Source organism: Anopheles gambiae, chromosome 3, assembly GCF_943734735.2.
Source record: "Anopheles gambiae chromosome 3, idAnoGambNW_F1_1, whole genome shotgun sequence".
Taxonomy (NCBI): domain Eukaryota; kingdom Metazoa; phylum Arthropoda; class Insecta; order Diptera; family Culicidae; genus Anopheles; species Anopheles gambiae.
The window spans coordinates 69,919,972-69,928,057 of NC_064602.1; positions in this window are offsets into that span (position 1 = coordinate 69,919,972).

Here is an 8,086-nt window from a genome sequence, read left to right on the forward strand (position 1 = left end):
GCACACGCAGCCAAAAGAGCCAAATCTCTTGCGGGTGCGTCTTTGCGCGAGATGTCAAACGATTCGATTGATTTAGCACTTGCACACGGAAGCGCCTCCTTCTAGTGGCTGGTATAAATTGAGCATCGAAAGCCGCAGGCTTTTCTTACAGGCCCATTTTGTTTGCTAAGGCACACCAAATGTTTTTCCCTGGCGTGCGCTCGTGCACTCTTTCGATGGAAGTGTATTGTTTCAGCAAGATTTATTCACCGGGCTGATTTATCGCACGGCCTGACACGAGCCGACACTGCTTATCTACCATTAGCATACAGTTTAGTGTAGCAAATTCCGGCTTGCCGGTAATTCCGACTCACTGCACACGCAGAAACACAGGACTACAGCTTGGAAATTGATTAATCGGCGTGCCGGGAAAGTTGATGTTTGCTCCTATTTATTTCCAGTTTTGTGTTTATTTAATTGCCAACTGAAGAGCGCCGGAAATTGACTGGCCATTTGCTGGCCGGTGGGTTTGCTCCCCTAGCCGAAAGCCGAACCGGCATCCGGATTAAAGCGATGAAGTTGCGGTCTGTGCGCGCCGCAAAGTGGCATAATTAAATTCATCCAAGCGAGGGAGACGATGACTTTCCGATAATTTCACGGCACGAAGCTCTCGACGCAGCGTCACCACCGTGGTTGAACTATATAATTAATTATGTTTTATGGCCATCGTAAAGATGACAGATATTAAGAGTGAGGTTTTTGCCGACGGCGAGACCGGCCAGCGGTGGGACACAGTGACAAATCAATTTATCATTCGTGAGTTGATTCGGTAGAATGGTTGATGTGGACGTTTTAAATTGCATGATGCCGTGCTGATTCGATGCTGGGAAAATGGGGAAGGAGAAGGAAGGCTAGAGTTTGCTTTCCTTGAAACGTTACGCTGCTAATTAGGCTATAATGTGGTAAAACAAGTTGTAATTCCTTTCTATGGTTGTGTATTTGCATAGGTTTTGCGCTTGGCCGTTTCTGGTCCTTAATCTGTTCGGCTTGCGGTGTATTTTGTGGGGCAACCACCCCAGTGTTACAACCTTTTTAAGTTGATTGATTACGTTTTACGAACAAAGGTAAAATGTTGCTGAGTTTGGTGTAATGACCTAAAACCTTTTTCGAAATCACCCTTTTTGTGTAGTACAGTGCTCGTAAACCGTGTAATCCCAGGAAAAAGTAATTCTTTAGAGAGAATGCTATGCAAGGAGCAAATATTAAGTTAGGTTTAAAAGAAGCAAACAAAGCTTTTAAGCTCAATGTCTCTATGAAAATAAATAAATTGTTCTTGACCATGTCGAGCGCCTGAAGGTATGCAAAATGATGATTTAAGTAAAATTTGTGAGGAAAGAATCATTTTCAGTTTTTGCGAAAACATATGCAAGTCTGATCTGAACTAAAGAGCGCGGTATTATAATGATTGACAATTTCGTATGTGAGAGTATCAAAAATGTAAGGAACATCATAAAAACAGAAAAACAAACCATTAAAGGCTGAGTCTATACAATAGGAATAATAGATAATTTTAAGTGCATGAATACAGAGGATTTTCGTTTGTTTATTTTTGAATCCATTATTATTTTTTGTTATTATAATTCATTTTTAATCGCTTATCTCTTGTGTTATTTAATTTCTTTTTTTTGTGTTATTTAATCAAATAATTTTTGATTGTGACTTATTTTTTTATATTGTAGTGAAAAAAGATTCTTTAGATTAGTCATAGAAATATATAAAATAATCAAAAACCAAAGAAGAAACTCAACGATGAACTAATAAATGTAAAGAACAAATAAAGAATAAAATACATCAAGGTAAGCCAAATAACGTTACATCGAATGTGATAACACCGTAACCAACCATAACTTAAGATAGAAAACTTAAAAGAGTTACTGCACCATACATTTAAAGTGCTGTTTTATGAGTTCATTATTTATTATATTCTATTATTGTTTTATTTTTCTTTTTCATTCATCATTTTAAAGTCTGCTTAATGAAGGCATACATTTTCATACTTAACATACATATTAGCTGTGCTATTAAAGCCCCGTGAAATAACAAAGAACATGCAAATTCAGAACGAGCAAATTAACTCTTTTTGTTTTCCTTCACATCCACAAAGTTAATTGAATATCAGCATGCACCATATGCTGTTTTAAAGCCATTGTTCTTCTTCTTCTTCTTCTTCTTTGGTTCAACAACCGATAAGCCATTGTTATGTTTCAATAAAAAGAAGGATAACAAAAAATACACACACAAAGGTAGCAAAAAAATTACTGAAAAATGTCCAAACAATAGAGCCCAAACATGTTTGTTTTTGTGCTGGTCAATCCGCTGTATATCTTTTCCCATCCTTCGTTAACGATTTGTTTACCTTCCTTTTGTTAACGGGAAGGTACCTTCAATGTCAAGGAAAGCCTGTTTGTATTTATTTTTTGTCGTTTGTGTTGGCAGCCAAACACGCCAAGACGCAGTTAGTTGCAAAAGGAAAGCAGAAACTCGATAACAGTTTCAATGCTTTTGCAAAAAAAAAGCGAAATGACTACCAGAACCAGAGTGTATACACTCGATCATGCTAAAAATAGCATCAACACAGCATTAAAATGCTCAAAACGATACGCTTAAAAAACTTTCTGTCTGTCGCCTTTCCCTTGTGGCGCGCAACGGACTCCGAGCTTTCGATGGTGTAAGGGTTCTAAAGGGGAAGCACTCTGACTGGGTGTTTCATTTATTCTCCATTCCTGGAACGAATCTCCATCCGGAATGCTCTGTGTTGCAAAATAAGTAACCCGTTAGCGTCCCGGCAACTGGTTGCTGTTTTGGTCGTTGGTATTGTATCTGAATACTGTGCAGGATGAGTGAAGAGGTTTCACGAAAAACGCCTTTCACCGGGAATGTCAAACTGATTCGGTTGGGTTATTGGGGAGGGAGAACGGTGGTTTTACCCAGTATCGAATCATTTTAATTTTGAAAAGGATTCAAACTATTACACAAAAACTTTTCCACTGAAAAGGTACTGAAAGGGAAAAGGGATTGATTGGGCTACAAATGGCAATTAGTCGCTGATATTCGATTGAAGGCCCTTGACAATGGCTGGTAACGAGAACTTATCGAACACTTTGCGGGATCTTGTGATGTTGACACATTGTCAACGTTAGAAATCAAAGAGTTTAAATGCTATCCAGAGGTGTACTTTCGATTGTTAGCGGTCGCCATTAGTTTTGCAGTTAAAATTATAGTGAGAATTTAATAGGTGTCGGTTGCTTGACGTTTGAATGATGTAAGGAAAGCGTAATGATTTCCAAATTGTAAAATGATTGAATGCAAATCGACCTGCAACGTCACAAAACCTGAACACGCTGAACATAATCAAAAAGAGATGCACAATCAAAACGGATCCACCCAGAAACTTTATTCATCTTTTGATGAAGCAGGACACACTTGATTCAAAACTTGTTCTACATCACAATGATATTCCAAAATATATCGCTTTTAAACCTATAAAAGTTGAACAAAGCAGAGTATGATCTTTGCCGTCTTAGTGGTATAACATAGTTTGTAAACACGTATCATTCGTATGTTTCACAAGTCACCACGGTGTGTTCGTCTTTTATCGAAGAACACATTCCAGTAAGAGAAGTGATGCTTCTATGGTTTGCTCAATGTTCATCTTGTCAATTTCAATTGTTGTTTACTCAAAAGCAAGTCATCTAGATCTTTCATCTATATCAGCGGTCGCCAAAGTCCGGCCCGCGGGCCAAATGTGGCCAGCTGCAACATTCAATCTGGCCTGCGAAAGGATTTGACTCATTTTGAAAGATGGGAATAAACTATTCGTATATACATTTCTGATGATTTTTTAGAATGAGATGTTATACCACCGTGCTGTTTCAGCTGTAATTAAAGTTATATGGAATGACGGTTTCAACACGACTGTAATACTTTTGGAATGAAGGAAGATGCTTACGAAGTTTTGTTTAGATAAGATTCACTAAAGTCTGGTGACAGTAAATTTATTAAAAGTTTAGCATGTGACTTTGCGACGAGAGAGAGTATTTCGTCAACTTAATACATGCAATACAAAGGTTTTGATATAGTGAAATAGCTCGATGATTATTTCTTGCGATGAATTTATTCTGCTACTAGTTCTTTTTAATTTAACGCCAATCAGTTGGTTCAGGTTCAGGAATATCTTCGGTCGTATTTCAATACAAAAACGCACTCAAAAAACCTTATTGTTTTTACGAGTACAACGAATTAACGATTGTCAAAGTGCTTTTTTTATAGATAGCTATTAGACTATTAGATAACGTACTCTCTGTTCCTGATCGTTAAATGATAAAACATTACAATCAGTTTTTTTAAAATAGACATTACTAATGGTGATTCATCGAATTACGAATACTTAAGAATCTTTTGGTATGTAACCAATATACATTTCATCAGCCAAACCCTTGCCAAACCCAGTCTCAAAATTTCAAAATTTCTCAACATCTAAACTTATTTTTACGTTTTACTATAACTTATTTTAAGATCTAGACACCTAATTTTGGGGTCTGTGCCATCCTGGACCGACAAGATGTTGGATTTACACCGGAGTTTGGATGCAGCCATTAAGATATTTGTCGCATCTATCTTCAAATATAGTTGTTTCATTATTATCACTGCATCGTTGTTCTTGTTATTAGCACTGTATCGTTGTTCTTGTTATCATCACTGTAAAACATGTTATGAACTCTAACACATTTAACTTAGGATGTCCGGAATTTGAAACAATTTAAAAAATCTTGCATCGCATTCCGGACAGACTTAAATATCTGTTTTAATAACCTTCAGAACACACTATGATAAAACGCTGGCATTTTCTACAATAGATAACGATGTACGATGTATGTAATCAAAATTACTTTGAACTCGCTTAGAAAACTGGTAAGAGAGCATTCCGCGGTGTATTGACCGAGAAATTTTTTTTTATTGTGAAATCAGGACCTTTTTAAGTGGTTGTAGATGATATACTCAACTAAGCAATCAAGTAAAATAAAAAAAACGGCATTGCCAGGTACTGGATATGGAGAAATTCTATAAAACCATGGTGAGTGTCCGGAGTTTGGTTCTGTCTGTAATTTGATTTATAATGGTAATTATAGAAAAACAGCTATATCGCCAATCGCATTACTTGATATGATTGACCAATTATTTTGTTTCTAAAACTTCGTAATGTAATAATTTAAGTGTTAAAAAAAAACTACATTCTCCCGACCTGCAAATCTCAATAATTTACAAAAATTGGCCTTTTGCCTCAAAAGTTTGCCGACCGCTGAACGTTTTGCTTTCTAGATCTTTGTACTCTTATACGCTTTATGGAAAACGGGCAGATATACGAATAGCAAGGTCTAGAATAGCAAGGTTCAGCCTGGAAATGAAATTGCTTGATATCTTCATCCAAATCTTTGATCGTCTTAGGATGTACATCGATTCGTTTGTAAGTTAGTAGTATATGTACCAAACATGTCGGAGTAAATAGAAGAATACAGCCGGTTTTCGAGTTACGCGATTATTGCATATCGATGACAACATCGTTATTCGAATTTTTGCTTGAGTCGAAGCTTGCGATTCTCAGTCAAATACATTTAATATATGGACAATTTTGATGAAAGATTTGATGAAGGAGGTTTTACATATTTTTATATGTCTTCAACAGATAAATAGTTTAGTATAGTGGTTATTAATTGATGGACTGTAAAGCCCTTTCGAGTCAAATTGTTTTTAAATTTTGTTTCTTTTATATTTTTTTTAACGAATGATAACAAACAGAGCATATATATATTGTTATGATTGGACGCATTTCGAACATTCAAACGTGAAGTCAGTTCTGCTATCTTCATTCCAGGCTCGTAGAGATCGTCAGCTGAATTTAGTAAACGGCACACACAAAGAAGAGGGTTGCGAGAGCCACCAAGTTGTCCGGTTAAAGGGCCAGCATTGGACGGTGACGGATTATTCTGGCAGGAACATAGAGGTGAATCCGCGAAAGATTCCCGTGATAAATGCTAGCCTGGCGTGCTTAACACGTTCGGCGAGGGGCGGGATCCCAAGTAGCAAACACCTAGTCCTGTAGTCGAGACGACGCGGCCAATCACGGAGGGTGAAGCGCATTGCCATTATATAATTATAGTAGAAGCTGTAATAGAACATTGTTCCATTTTCAATGATTTTACAATTATTGTGAATGGCAAATTTATGTTGGTTTCCTTAATTTATGTTGCAAATCTTATCGCTTTGTTCTATAAAATTGTCAAATATGAAGTAAAAAAGTAAAAAAAGGGGTGACTTTAGTGCCCATATCCGTGTGAGATAAGAACTTCGTATCACGGGAACAGACTATGGTCCAAAATATCTTGAATACTAGAGAAGGACTTCAACATTCCCTTTTATTTAGATCGGATAATTCCTGAACGGTAACAAGATCTAATTATTGAACGCATTATGGATTTCTTCCTTTTAATTTGACATTGATGTAGACCTTAACATCATTTTCTATTGGGTAGTATACAATCAGGTAATTATTTATTTACTGCAATGAAAAGATTAATAGTTAATGGGTAATGGTTAAGTAATAAGTAATACCGTCTATAAAAATAAACGATAATAGCATCAAATGAAGAAAAATGAGTGATTTGACAAGATAAGTAAATGAATAATCACAATAAAATGAAATCCTAATCGTTCTGCAATTTTTCTTATGCTATCAATTCTTCTTAACAATAAAACAGCGAAAAACATGCCTTTATCACCAATAATCCACCAGAAGCTGATACATTTCCATTTGCCTCCGATTTGCACAATCGCACGAAACTGCCCAGTTTCCGGATGTGCTGTGCAAGGTTGCCCATGTCATTATCGAAGGCTCCCACCACATTATCAAACACACACACACACGCACCGCCGCCGCCATCATCATGCAGCTTACAATCAGAGTGGACAGGCTGGCGCATCTCTAAAGCAATGCGATTAGTCGTCCAGCGCTAGCACCACACTGTACGAGTCCCCAAAGGAATGTAACCCTGGCTACCGTTGCCGAAACTGTGTTGCCGAGCTGATAAATTAACGATTTTAATGCATTTGACATTGCCATTGTTTGGCTGCGGCCGTTACCATAATCGATGTGGCGCTAAACTGCGGCTGCGTCACCCTGATCTCGGCCCTGATCGGTGCGAGGGTGGCGAAAGAGAGATTTTTGGCAAGCGTCAAACGGCCGGCTTTGGCAATTTTTGTGTCTCTGTCTCTCTGTCTCCTCCTGAAGGAATCTTCCGGTTTCGGGCTGGTAAATTATTCAACAATTTCATGACCTCGTGAAGATGGCGAACACCAGTTGCGTGATGCTGGAGCTGAACGATTTCTGCGCCACCCCGCATAACCGGCGTCCTTGGCGGGCCATGCACTTTCGCGGTCAGTGCGGTCCTCGAACTTGGTCGTGGTTTTTCTATGTGGTGTTTGTTTTTTGGTTCACACTCCGATTCAGTTTGTTGGCGTGTGTTGAATTTCCTTCTCTGGCTGGCAGCCGCGTCAGGCCGGATTGTGCGGGCGTAGCGATGCGCATTAGGATAGCACGTCCTCTCCTGCCCGGGCTGTCAATATATCGAAGCCTCGGGGTCAGTCGCTTCTCCTCATCTCATCGCTGGGCACGGAGATGATGCGCTACGCAGCGACGATAATGTTGTAGGCTGTCGAATTTGCATTGGAATTTGTTGTTATTGCACGTTTGCTACTGGCACGTTTCGTTTTCGTGGGGTGAATTGTGGTGGCTCCACTCCGATGCGATCGATCCAGTGTGAGAATGTTGCGGCTGTTGCTTGATGGTGCAGAAGATACAGAGCGCGAGACCTTTGGCGTTCGCGTCCGGGCTGTCGGCACAGTGACGCCACGGGGCAATAATCGTTTTGGGGCCGTTTTGGAGACGCGAACAGCCAATCGGACAGTACAATAGTTGCGGCTAATCAACGAGCAATAAAATTAAAATTAATCTAAAATATCGCGAAACCAGTTCCTAGAGTAAGATACGAGT